General features: G+C 46.4%; 1 protein-coding gene and 1 long non-coding RNA gene across 3 annotated transcripts in view; one reads left to right on the top strand and one right to left on the bottom strand.

Moving 5' to 3' along the window:
• The window catches only part of LOC138568676 (hydroperoxide isomerase ALOXE3-like), a 411,617-nt gene that overhangs the window by 160,437 nt on the left and 237,885 nt on the right, over nt 1-13,295 (top strand). The gene's annotated exons all lie outside the window — the stretch shown is intronic.
• The window catches only part of LOC138568684 (uncharacterized), a 342,089-nt gene continuing 338,071 nt past the window's right edge, over nt 9,278-13,295 (bottom strand). For both annotated transcript variants that reach the window (XR_011302979.1, XR_011302980.1), the window contains one exon: nt 9,278-12,877. This is a non-coding gene — a long non-coding RNA (uncharacterized lncRNA). The remainder of the gene's footprint in view (nt 12,878-13,295) is intronic.

Here is a 13,295-nt window from a genome sequence, read left to right as displayed (position 1 = left end):
TTTGTATTGTCACTCTGGGGGCTGGCGTGTCATCTGCGGCCACGATCATAGCCGTCTTGCAGGCATAACGGGTATTGTTTGTGAGTCGTTGGTGTCCTGGGTGGTGAGTTAGTGTATTGGTAATAGTCCACTGGGGGGGCGGTTGGGTATCTCTTCTGTTCTCTGGTCACTTGGTGGCCTCTGCTGTAGGTGTCCTCAGGAGTGGTCTGGGGTTCATTGTGGTGCTGGTAGTCATACATTTTGTGTTGTTTCCTGTCTGGTTCAATGTGAAGGCCCTCCAGGGTTCTGACGGTGTCTGGGCAGGTGATTGCCGCTGGCGGGTAGGTCATCCTTCTTTCAAAGGGTCTCTGGTCATACGGTTCCCTCTTCTGATCTGGGTGTTGCCCCTGACCTTGCGTGGGTGTTGGTCTGTATGATCCTGCTTCCGGGAGCTTTTCTCTGCACATGGCCTGGAAGTGGTTTTCCTGGCCATAACGCATGCAGCGTTGGCCAATGGCCGGGCATGATCCTCTGTGGGGGTATTCAAACTCACATCTGTAGCATTGCCTGTCACTTTGTGGCCGTTGTTGGGGGCTTCTGAAGTTTTGCCTTCCTTGGGGCCCGGGGTATTGGGTGTGCGTTGTTAGGGCAGCGATGGCGTCTCCTTTATTGGGGTTCTCAATGGCTGCGGCTTGGACGTCCACTCGTTCGTACACGCGTGCCAGGTCTAGGATCTCTTGAAGGGAGAGCGGCTTTTTCAGGAGGTGTTTCCTGAATAGGGACGATATGCATCCTTCAATTATGCGCAGCCATATAGCTTCATCATCATTGCAACTGTCGAATTTGCACTTTAGTATCTTCCGCTGCAGGCGGATGACAAATTTGCCAATGGATTCATGGGCTAGCTGGGTACACTGATTGAAGGCGTAGTGTTCGTAGTCTCTGTTGGGTGTTATCACCAGCTTCTTGTTGATGGCGGCGAGGAGGCTTTGGTATGTGTTCCTTTCTTAGTGTGGTACTGTCCTTATTATGTTCTTTATTTCTCTTACGGCCACGTTCGTGAAGGTGTTGATCTTGTTTAGCGGGTTTGGGTCCCCTATGGCTCCTACGAAGGCCTCAAACTCTTCAACCCATTCCTCCCACCTATGTCCTTGGTCATGGTGCGGGTTTAGAGTGAATGGTGTAGGTCTCCTCATGAGTCCGGCATGGGATGGGAGGTTCACGTTGGCTAGGGGTGGTGCTCTTGCGTCTGCAGCATCTTGTGCCTGTTCCAACATGGTGCAGTGCTGTTATGGAGGCCATTTGCGGCTGGGTGTCCTTGTGGTTGGGGTGCTAGTTGGTGTGGTTGTTCACAGAGGGCGCTGACCCCTGGCTTTCCTTTGGGCCTAATGGCTTGTATGACCCATGTCCTGGTTGTTGTGGGTCACTTCTGCTTCTTGTCCAGGGTTGCCAGGGTTGCCTTTGTTGGCAGCCTTTTGCTGGTGGTGTGTGCTTGGGTTTGGTTGGATTTCCTTCTCCTGCACTCGCGGGCACTTTGTGAGCGTTGCTGCTCCTGTGGTGAGGTGTGGGATTTACTAGGCTTGGTTGCTGATAATTTTTTTCTCTTGTGTCCACGTTTCGTTGTGCGTTTCCGATGTGTCTGTATTGCCCTCCTCACCGCTCGCGTGGGCCTTCTGGCACTTCTGTGGGCTACCCGCTCGCGTGGTCCTTTGTTAGGCCATGCGGTGGTGGGGGAGGGGCAGGGGTCTCTGGCTGGCCTTTGTCCAGTGGTTGGTGGTGGGGCGCGGGCCTCTCGTTGGCCTTTGTCCTGTATGCGGTGGTGGAGGAGGGGCGCAGACTCCTTACCTGTGCCTGGGAGCACCCCATCTCGTCCTCCTCTGGTCTCGGCTGTGTTTCTCTCTGTAGGCGGCGGGGCTCCTCCTTCGGCAGGCGTTGGACCGCTGATGCGGGCTGCTGGGCTTCTTTTCTTCGCCGACGCTGCATTTCTGCTGCTGGACTTTGCGTCTCGCTGCCCTCCTTTCCTTCTGCTGTGCTGGACTCCTCACGGTCTTCTGTTCCTTCTGCTTGGCTGGACTCCTCACGGCCCTCCATTCCTTCTGCTGGGCTGGACTCCTCACGACCCTCCGTTCCTTCTGCTGTGCTTTACTTCTGGCGGCCCTCCTTTGCTGCAAACGGTTTTGTTTGCACCTCGTGGTCGCTTATCGCTTCTGCTGGGCCCCTGCCCGACCTGCCGCACGCCGTGGAACACGGTGGCCTCGTTGCCAGTTGTTACCCTTGCCTCAGGGTCCTGATAGACATGTGGTACAAATGACACAGAGCCCTTCGTCGTGTCAACCTCTCTTTATTCTCTTGGTACATGAATGAAACCCCTTTCCCTTTGCACCTCCTCTTCCTCCCTCCTCCCACTCCCTCCCACCATGGCGTGCCCTCCTTCCATTAAAGGGCTTGCTCCTTTTTCACCCACAACACTCCCTGCCTCCCTGAAACTTGAGGATAATCATCTCCTGTTCCAGAAGCACCTGAAAACCTTTCTCTTTGCTTCTGCTTTTTCTCTTCCTCTCCCTTGCTGATTCCTGGCTGATACTGAAACTGCATTGGTTCCCTGGCCACCCTCTGACCTCAGGCCCAGGTCCCCTCATGGGCCAGTCGCACTCCTGCACTGCCTTCCTGGCAACCCCCGGACTTGAAGACTGTTTTCTGTATCCCTACTGTCCCACTACTGACCCGGATGACAATCAAGCGCAAGCAATAGCCACTATGCTTGACGGACATGGCCTCACCCAAAAAGTCCTCACTCCTACCCACGACAAAGGAAGAATATTAGACTGGGACGCCATCTCTAACTGCCCCACTACGATGACTAAAATCACACACCAACCGTGGACTGACCACTTCCTCATTGATTTCAGCTTAACACTTAATAAGATGGCAAATAACGAAAAAATCATGGTACCCTCTGCTCTTACCAGACAAACATCACACCTGACAATATCCTACCCTTTCTCCTTCCAACAATTAATGCCTTGCCAAATAACTCTGACCCGGACATAATGGTGAACTCATACAATGACACTAGGGCCAAAGCCATTGACACCATTGCCCCACTCAAGATTTGTAAAAGTAAACAAAAAACCCACCTCAACACCTGGTTCACCCCCCACCTAAAAGAACTGAGAATGGAAAGAAGAAAACTAGAAACTATATGGCAACATTCCCCTACGGCTGAAAGTAAACTAAACCTCAAACTCTGTGCTACCAACAATAAGAAAACAGCAATCATCCAAACAAAAAAAGAAGTCTATAATAAAAGAATCTCCAAAGCATGCTCCACCACAAGGGAACTATTCGTGATCCTGCGAGAATTAGAATCTCCCATACCTCCACCAGATAACGTACCCAAAGACAAGCAATGGTGTACTAACATCCAAAATGTCCTCACAAACAAAATAAAAACTTTACAATCTAAAATTGCAATAAAAAAAGGCTTGCTCCCACTCAGTGAAATTCCCAGCATTTCCTCTCCCATAAACAAACCTAACATAGCAGCATTAAAATTCTCTAAAATTTCCATTCACGAAACTGAAAAAATCATTGCCTCATCAAAACCTTCCAACTGCAAAGGTGACCACTGCCCAGCCCAAATAATCAAGGATGCAGCTAGAGACCTAGCTCCCTTTGTCACTAAACTCACTAATGCCTCCTTTTCATCTAATACCGTCCCAAGTAGTTTAAAATAATCCTGGGTTCTACCCCTGCTTAAAAAAAACACTCTAGACCCTTCCATCCCCACTAACTATAGGCCCATTACTACTGTCCCTTTCCTCTTGAAGATAATCGATAGAGTGGCCTATCTCCAAATCCAAAAATACCTTGAGACCGACCAACTTCTAGGCACTCGACAATCGGGGTTCAGACCTCAGCACGGCACATAGACTGCAATTATAGATCTCAAAGCCCAAATCGACGAGCTTAATGACAATGGAAGCACAGCTATGCTACTCCTCCTTGACCTGTCCGCGGCTTTTGACTTAGTGGACCATGCAGTTCTCTGCAAACACCTAGCCTCAGCCGCCCACTTCTCAAGTGAAGCCATAGCCTCTGTCCAATCCTTTCTCAACAACAGAAGCATGCAAGTCTTCTCCACTCTAGATTCAGCAGACCCAATCGAGACAACATGTGGAGTTACCCAGGGCTCATGTGTCTTGCCAACCATGTACAATACCTTTACTAAACCTTTATTTGACAAATTAGACAGACTGGGTATCACCTACACAAATTATGCAGATGATACCCAGATCCTCACCCCCCTCTCGGGCAATTTCTCAGCGGATACAGCTTTAATAAATGAGATTTACATCCTCATTCAGGCATGGATGGCAACCCATGGCCTCTGCCTGAATGACGAAAAAACAGAGATCCTTATCTTAGGCTTGCCAAACAACCGAAAAAAACTTGATACCAACTACAGCACCTTCAATATCAATGGCAATATAATCCCCGTCGCCAAAGAAGTGAAGACCCTTGGTTTCTACCTGGACTCCACGTTGTACCTAAGAAAACAAGTGAACTCCCTGGCCTCATCCACCGCCTATACTGGAAAACTTATTAAAGCATGCAGATCCTTACTTTCACCAGCAAGCTGCATTATTCTAGCCAATGCCATTAACCTATTAAAATTGGACTACTGCAAAGCACTATATGCAGGAGCAAACAAATACATCATCAGTAAATTACAAACCCTGCAAAATAACGTGCTCAGAACGGCCCTGAACCTCCCTACCAGAGAGCATATCTCAATTGTACTGAGAAACTACAACTGGCTAACGATTAGTGATAGGATCATCTTTAAAATTGTCACACTAACCTTCAAATGCTTAAACAATGCAGCCCCTCCATACCTCATGGAAAGAATAACAAGAAAAACTTCTGCATGACCAACCAGGACAGCCAACTCCTTCTGCCTCCAAATACCCAGATTACGACTAAGAAAAACAGGAGGCAGCAGCTTCCCTGTACAAGCAGCTCAGCATTGGAACGCATTACCAATTGAACTAAGAAGGGACCAGCCATACAACAGTTTTAGACACAATACCCACACCTGGCTACGACCCAACGACCTTTAGTCCCATGATGTATCCCTATGCCATGTCCTCACCCTACCTATGTACCTGCCCACACCCTACATGCAAACGACTGTACAAAATGTATATACTGTATATAATGTATGTAACTAAACGAATTGTAACTTGCAAACTACACTATGCTCTAAGTAATCTTGATATGCTGTGCGCCCAGCTACCTAATAGTTTTGGGTGCCCTACAAATAATAAAAAAACAAACAAAAAACAAACTACCAGCACTTAACACCTGATGTCTGCAGTTACCCTTGCACTTGCCACCTAGTGGCCGTAATTGTACTCTTGTTATTTATTTTTTATCCCATGTACTGCACTGTCCCCCCCGCACTTCCCTTCTTCCCCTTCCCATGCACTTGCGCGATCTGAATGTCCTCTGGCCTAGTAGGATTGTTGTCTGTCTTCACTCTGTTCCCCCTCCCTTGCCTCGTTGCGCCTTGAAACACTTATGTATAGGCGCGTTAAAAATGACTTATAATATCATATAATTCACATCCACATCCTGCTTCTCCCTGCCGCTATAGCACATCCTCCTGGGAGCTTAGAGGTGACTTTATCAAGCATTACCATCAAACGTTGTGCTCAAAGTGCCTATCAGTGTTTTTTCAACGCAGTCTTCTGAGAGTTAATGGGTTAATTAGAGCTGTAAACATGCTAATGGTGTAATGAAAATGTCTTAACTGGGTCTGCCTTCAGCCACTCTATGAATATGCATTATGTGTGTCTTTCACTAAACTGTTAAAAACAAGCATTGGCAAACCCAAGAGTTTTGGCTATGAGACATTTCACAGGCAGGCACTGCTATTATATGCCCAGATACTTGCATCTTTTTGCAGCAGCTTCCATTGTTGGCTAGTTAATTCCACTACGACAGTGGCTGGTGTGATTTGTTATTACTTTTTTCCGGGTAAAGGGGCTCGTTGCAGATGTGGGAGCCTTTATTGAAGAGCGCAGGCAGAGGTTTTGCCGGGTTGCATGGCAACATTAGCTCTCAGGCTTATGGGGAACTAGATTTAGTATCTACTGTTCCTTTGCAACAGGTATACATATGGCAGCGCTGCATGTTTATTAGTGTGCGTGACACAGGGTGGAAGTGCTGCAGGGTGTGCTGCGCCAGTCCATCTTACTCATTTTCTTCGCTCTGCGATTTCAGCCATTTTTGTGGTTCCACCCCCTCAATGTTCTCATCACGCTGCTCTGTCAAGGCCTTGGGTACTCCCAGCACTTCACCAGTGTTGAAATACAGATACAAGCCATGGGTGAGAAAGCAAAAGCTTCATTCTAACAAGGGAAACCCATGCAGTGGAGCGAGATCAAAAGGTGTGCTGACTGGCCGCCATTTCACCAACTGCCCGCAATACAACCCTTGTCTCCCAGCTACACACTCACACGGCATTTCAGACGCCACGTAGACCTCACGTGCACAGGGACTACAGCAGATTGAAACAAATTACTGGCACTCTAGAGATGGTCAGTTTCTACATTGGTTTTGCTAGCTTGGTGGGCACATCAATTATTAGCGGCATGCCACATCAGTATGGCATACCATGGGACAAAACATGATCCACAATGAGTGTAGCGATACAAAGTACAATCTTTGCAAACTACTGAGAGTGTGGAGGATTGGTCATCTCATGAAAGTTGCAGAATCATAAACTGCTTATAAACAACTTAGAAGTGATTCTCACTGACTGCATGAAAAGAGTTGCAGCCTACTAAAACGAGAATTGGCAATGCTAACAGTTTGGGCTTTCGTGTAGGCATGGGAAAGGTACTTGCAGTGCTTTAAGTGGGATAAAAAATTGAGGGGGGCCCTCGTTTGGGGGCGTGGCTTCCATTGCGAGCGTGGCCTAAAAGTGCACAAATCATAGTAAGGTGCACAAACAAATATATAAATGTATTTGAGCATTTATATATTTGTTTGTGTACTACTATGGTTTGTAATTTTTGAAGCCTTTTATATACATAGCAATGTTACATATTTCTATGTTTATACAAGGTGGCTGGTAAGTGCACAAACCATAGTAAGTTACGCACACTTGTGTGCTTACTTTACTATGATTTGTGTACTTTTCAAGCTGCCTTTTATAAACATAGACATTTGTAACCTATGTCTATGTTTATAAAAAACGGCTTGAAACGTAGCCATCTTTTATAAAGCGTTGAGGATGGACAAAACCCAAGGTGGCTTTGTCCGTCGACAAAGCTATATAAAAGATGCCTTGAATTGTGTACGATTCAAGCCGTCTGTTATAAACATAGAAATATGTCTACGTTTATAAAAGATGGCTTAAACGTACACAGTTGAAGGCATCTTTTATAAAGCCTTGCCAAAGCAGAAAGGCGCCTCGGGCTCAGTGATCTCTGCTTAGAGCAGAGATCACAGAGCCCGAGGTGTCTTTCACCATCTGCGAACCCGCGGGCTCCGTGATCTAATCTGCAGATTAGATCATGGAGCCCCTGAGTTCGCTGAGGGTCAGTGACCTGGCGAGAGAAAACTAAGGGTCTCTAGCTTCCTCTGATGGCCCCTCAGATGAGGGGTCATCAGAGAAAGTTACAGTGACTGACGGAAGTGCCAGCCAGTCACAGCAACGCTGTGCCTGGCTGGCACTTCTGTCAGCTTGCCTGACGTTAAAGTGGCGGGCGCATCTCCCGTCGCGGCTGCGGCCGCGGCGGGATAATGCGTCCTGCCATGGCGTGGTGAGGCCGGGGAGCCCCGGCAGGGCCCCGGCTCAGCCCCACTTTTTGGAGACTGCCGGGGCCCGGCCCCGGCAGGCTCCGGCCCACTTAAAGCACTGGGTACTTGCCAGGCAAAGCCATAATGGAGAACCATCTCCAGTTCCGGAAGCACCTCAAGACCACCCTCTTTGCTTCTGCTTTCTCTCTTCCTCTCTCCTGCGGAACTCTGCCTGTTTCAGCAGCGGGCTGCTGGCTACCCTCTGATTTCGGGCCCAGATCCCCACCCACCCAGCTGCATACCCACACTGCCTCCTGGCAACCCTTGCACTTGGGTCTGTATCTGCAACCCTACAGCCCCCTTCCTGCACTTATTTGACACTGTTATTATTGCACTGCCACCAGCTAGCCGCACTACCTGTTGTTGTTTAGATCATGTGTTCTGCACTTTCCACTCTCCCCTTGCACTTTTCCCCCCTTTCCTCTTCCCCGCACTTGCTCGTTCTCAATTTCACTGGGCCTAGTAAGATCGCTGTTTTTTCCTTCCTTGTATCCCTCCCTTGCCTCCTCGTGCCCTGAAACACTTGTGTATGGCACGATATAAATAAAATATCATATCATATCATATCATTAACTGCCCAATGTTGGTAGCAGGTGCAAAATGTTGCAAGTAACTGGGCATCTATTAGCAGTTCCTGCAAAAGCGTAATATCTATAAACAAGCCAAAACTGTTGGCTTTGCCAATGCTTATTTCTGTCATTTCCCCTTATTTCTTGGCCATGGCAGACGAATCCCTTAAACCCCTCACTCCCGAGCCCCCCAGACTCTCCGCCAAGGGTTATTTTTTACACTATGCAGGAAGAATACAGACATTAACTTAAAGTCTAGGATGCTAAGTGTCACACACAGGTGCCAAACAGGTTCTGACCATCTCAACCAGTACCATAGGCTGACAGTCTACTGCTGCAATACAACAAGCAGTGAGCATCCTACACACTAGGCTTATATGCCTTTACCAACGCCTTTGCCGAATTATCTCCTGCTGGTGCAGCGCCCGTTGCCTGTAATCTTTGGCAACAGAGGGTCCGGCAGATCCTGACCTCTGGCCAGGGCCCAGGCCGTTCTTGTTTGTTTAGCGCGAGACGCATAACCGGAACTACGGATGCCATTTTCTAAATGCCCTCCTTCTAGCACCGTCCACAATCTATCTCGCTGCACTTCAGAGGCCATATAATATGTCCATGGTCTGGCAAAGCCACAGGATGCGTGCGGGTGCAGTTATTTACGCTAGGTGGCGCTCTTGCTATTCCTGTGGGTGCACCTCAAATAAACACTGAAGAGCAGACGCCTGGGTGAAGGAGTGAATCTCGCACACTATTTAGGTCATCCGCATTCCATACCACAATATGAACGAGGTAATTTCCCATGCTGCACCAGACAGCCTGAAGGATCTGCTTATAGTATAACTTTCTATTCATGTATTTATTGTGTTTCTGGTTCAACCCAGTCAGCATTAGAAAAACTACAAAAACATTCACAAAAATCAATACAATACATACAACCCAGTATATGCATTTTAGACATCCACAAAGCAGAAAAAAGAGCAGGAAAGCACATCATAGTATTACAAGAAAATTATCTAAATATCACTTTTAAAATCACACTAAAATGCATTAATGTAAATACACATTCTAATATACCTAAAACCTTGTACCACAGCAATAGTTAATGTGCAGTGTCCCTAAAAAGGAAACGCATAAAAAAGTCACATTGTACCACATATACCAGTCAAGGATTTTCGATACTCTCCACCATAACTCCCCTCTGTGCAAAATACACAGGAAGAATCAAACACACAAGCCAATACGTAATGACAACACTACAGCCGTTGCAAATGTTGATGTTGATGTTAAAGGATATTTGTACTCTGCACTATCACCACCGGAGTGGTCCCCTGGCACTCTGGCGGCTCTGAAAGAAAAAGGGGAGGGGGGGTGAGCTAGTGGGAATAAGCTGGAAAAGTGCAAGAGAGCAGCGATGTGCTGTTGGCGGCCTCAGCCCGGTGGGTCCGTTCGCTTGGCTTGTGGTGTTTTGCGGTCGGTAGTCGTCGGGTGCTGTCTATGTGTGGTTTGTTTGTTGTTGAGGTGTTGTGAAGTTTGTGCGGATTGTTGTGTTGTAGGCTGTGATTGTGTTTGGTCAGAGTTTGAGAGGTGTATGCAGAGGGGTGAAATTGTTAGTGGATCGGTTAGTTGGCCTTGCTATCCGCCTATGTAGGTTATCGCTCCCGCCCCTTCGAAACTTGGCACATTCCAGTGCTTGCAATTACATCCAGGGGTTGCACCTGCCTTCATTCATGACTCCATACGGTCAATGCCCATGCCAATGTCCACAGCTTAGTTCAAGTGTGACAAGTGCTAACATTCACACAGCTCTATGCAAGTATGATACCTGGTAGCAATTATAGGGTGTGTGAGGTTGGGTGGAGTCGGCTGGGAGTGCTGATTTCGTCCTTGTGGGTGTCGCTTGTGTCCTATTCGACTTAGCATCGTCTCTTTTGTAGTAGGAGTTTCTTCTGGGTGTTGTCAGTGTCCTCCTAAATTTAGTCATCCTTTTCGATCTGTTTCCTGTTCAGTTGTTTTGTTTTTTTAGTTTGAGTCTGTGGTGTTGAAGAGCCAGGCTTTTAGTAGTTTCCTAATTGTAGGCGGTCTTTGGTGTTTCTTATTTCTTTCGGGATGTTGTTCCAGGTTTTTGTGGCTAAGTGGCAGAAGAAGGAGCCCCCAAGTGTTTTCTTTAGGTATGGTTTTTGTTGCAGGTGGTTTTCGTTGCTTGATCTGAGGAGTCTCATTGGCTTGTAGATTATTATTTTCTTTTGTAGGAATTCTGCTCCTTGTTCGCTGATTGCCCTGTGAGTTATGCACATTGTTTTGAAGGTGATGCGCTGTTTGACTGGAAGCCAGTGCAATGTTTTTAGGGCTGAAGTGATGTGGTCTCTTCTGGATAGTTTGAGGAGCAGTCTGGCTGCTGTATTTTGGATCTATTGTAGTTTCTTCAAGAGGTGTTCTGGTATCCCGAGATAGAATCTGTTTACATAGTCGATTCTTGACATGATGAGGGCGATGATTGTGAGTGTTTTGTGGGTGAAGGAGAGGAAAGGTAGTATTATTTTTGCTGTGTGGAGGAGGAAGAAGCATTTCTTGAAGACTGCATTTATTTGTGGTTCTAAGGTTAGGGTGTTGTCCATCAGGACTCCCAGATTTTATACTACCTTAGTTGGTGTTGGTGCGGTTCCCATTTCCGTTGGCCATGAGATGTAGGTGTTGTTCTCTTGGTTTTTGTATATAATCATGATTTCTGTCTTTCTTGGGTTGATTGTTAGGTTGTTGGCATTCATCCAGTTAAAGACTTCTTTTAGACACTCGATTAGGGTTGAGTCGTCGGCTTGATTGTCTTTGATTTTGTAGATGATTTGGGTGTCATTTGCGTAGTTGTAGCATGTAATGTATTTTTTGAAGATTCTGATTACTGGAGTCTGGTAGATGTTGAAGTACAATGGAGATAGTGTGGACCCTTGTGGTACTCCACAGTCTTTAACTCGTGGGGTGGATTTGAAGGGTTTTATCCAAACGGTTTCTGTTCTGTCTGTTAGGAATGATTTAATTCAGAGTAGTGCCATGTCCGTTATGCCTGTGTCTTCTAGTCTTTTGTTAGGGTGTCATGGCTAACTGTTTCGAAGGCTGTGGAGAGGTCGAGCAGAATCAGGGCCGAGGTTGTGTTGGAGTCCGCGATGGTTTTTGGTCGTCCTAGATGTATAGTAGTGCTGTTTCTGTTTCTCTTTCGGGTCTGAAGCCTACTTGTGCTTGGTCTAGCAGGTGGTGGTTTTCTACGTATTCTTGGGTTAATGTGTATACTTAAATTTCAAGGAGTTTTGCTGGGTAGGGAATGTATGAAATTGGCCTGTAGTTGGAGAGGTCTTCTAGGTCACCACTTTTGGTAGCACTGCATGTCATCTCCACTCCCTTCTGTACAAATACGCATTCGGAAGTAGGGAGATAAGTAGATGGAAGGCTGTGGTGTGTTATATATCAGTTTGTTTAACGACAAGAGAAGCCTCCTCCCCTGCGGCTACTTCACCTATCACTTTGATGTTATTCTGGGGTGTCAGTTTATGTATTCTTGTGATCACTCTTATATGATAGGTTACTCATAATGTGCTTAATACCCAGAGGTTTCTAAGTGTGAATCGGGGATCAAACCTGTGTTGCTCCGTGTCGTCTTGCGTCCAAGGGAGCATGTTGTCGCTGAGCTATCCCCCCGAGATCAGAAGTGAGATGAGATATAAGCATTTAATAGGGGAAATCTAGACCTCTAAAAAATACTAATTATCCCTGCTGCAGCCAACAGCTTTAGTGTCGCTATTGTGAAGAGCATTTCCACCCCGCTAGCTAGTCTATAGAAAATTACACTGCTGCCTGTATAATTAGGATCCCATGTGTACTAAACAATGGGTACTTGCCAATTTTCTATTTTCGAGGGACCAGTTTCAAAAACGGGAAGCTGTATCAGATTGTTACAACCAAAAGGAGACTGGTTACCCCTCCCTTATCGTCACACCTTTTGTGAGTGCACTAATATATGCCTTTCATCATTTCAGCATTTCAACCAACCAAGACTCTGTTGTAGCAAAGATATCAAATGTATTCACTCTTCTTTTGAATATGTATTTTTAACTAAAACTCTATAGCTCGACATTTATATCACATTTCCTACAGACAAACAATGTTGTTCCAAAACAGGTTATTTCATGGGGTTAGTAAGATGTGACTCGGATATTTATAAAACATCACAGCATGATGTGCAGTTCGTATACATTTGATCAGAACAGCTTGTCCTCAGTTCTTTTTATCAAACCAGGACACAAGGAAAATGGTTTGAGGTTTCAACCATAAAAGCGTCTACATGATTTTCGGCTCCTGTATCTCAATACGTTTTTTTCTGAACATTTTTCGACGTTTGTTGTTTGGACCTTCTTCAGGGCGAAACTGATTTGGAATTTGAGATAATCAATGGTGCCCCCAATACTTTCACTCTGTAATACAAAAACAATAAAAAGAGCATTTTAGGCACTAGAGCACCTCGGTTGGATAACACCAATGTAGTTATTTACCTATAGTGCAACACACTAACCTTAATCTTGGGCAGGTGATGATGGGCACCGGTGCACCAGATCAAACTCTTCTGTCTAAGGGCCTCATTGCAAGTTTGGTGGTAGCCTTGGGGGTAAAACCGGCAGGCTGCCGCCAAACTTGCGAATTTTCCCGTCCCCTGGCAATGAGGAAATACAGGGCCATTACAACCCTGGCGGACCCTATATTTCTCCATTGCCAGGGGCTGGAAACTTTGACTCCCCATTCCTATTTGAGCCCCATATTTATTTGGGTTAATTTTTTATTTGTATTCTGGTAACTTGATAAACATTATCGATTTGCACTTAGGCAGAAGAGTGT

The sequence above is a fragment of the Ambystoma mexicanum genome, chromosome 1p (assembly GCF_040938575.1).
Source record: "Ambystoma mexicanum isolate Mex_15411 chromosome 1p, UKY_AmexF1_1, whole genome shotgun sequence".
Taxonomy (NCBI): domain Eukaryota; kingdom Metazoa; phylum Chordata; class Amphibia; order Caudata; family Ambystomatidae; genus Ambystoma; species Ambystoma mexicanum.
The sequence above is the reverse complement of the archived record's forward strand: the minus strand, read 5'-3'. Positions and strand labels throughout refer to the sequence as shown.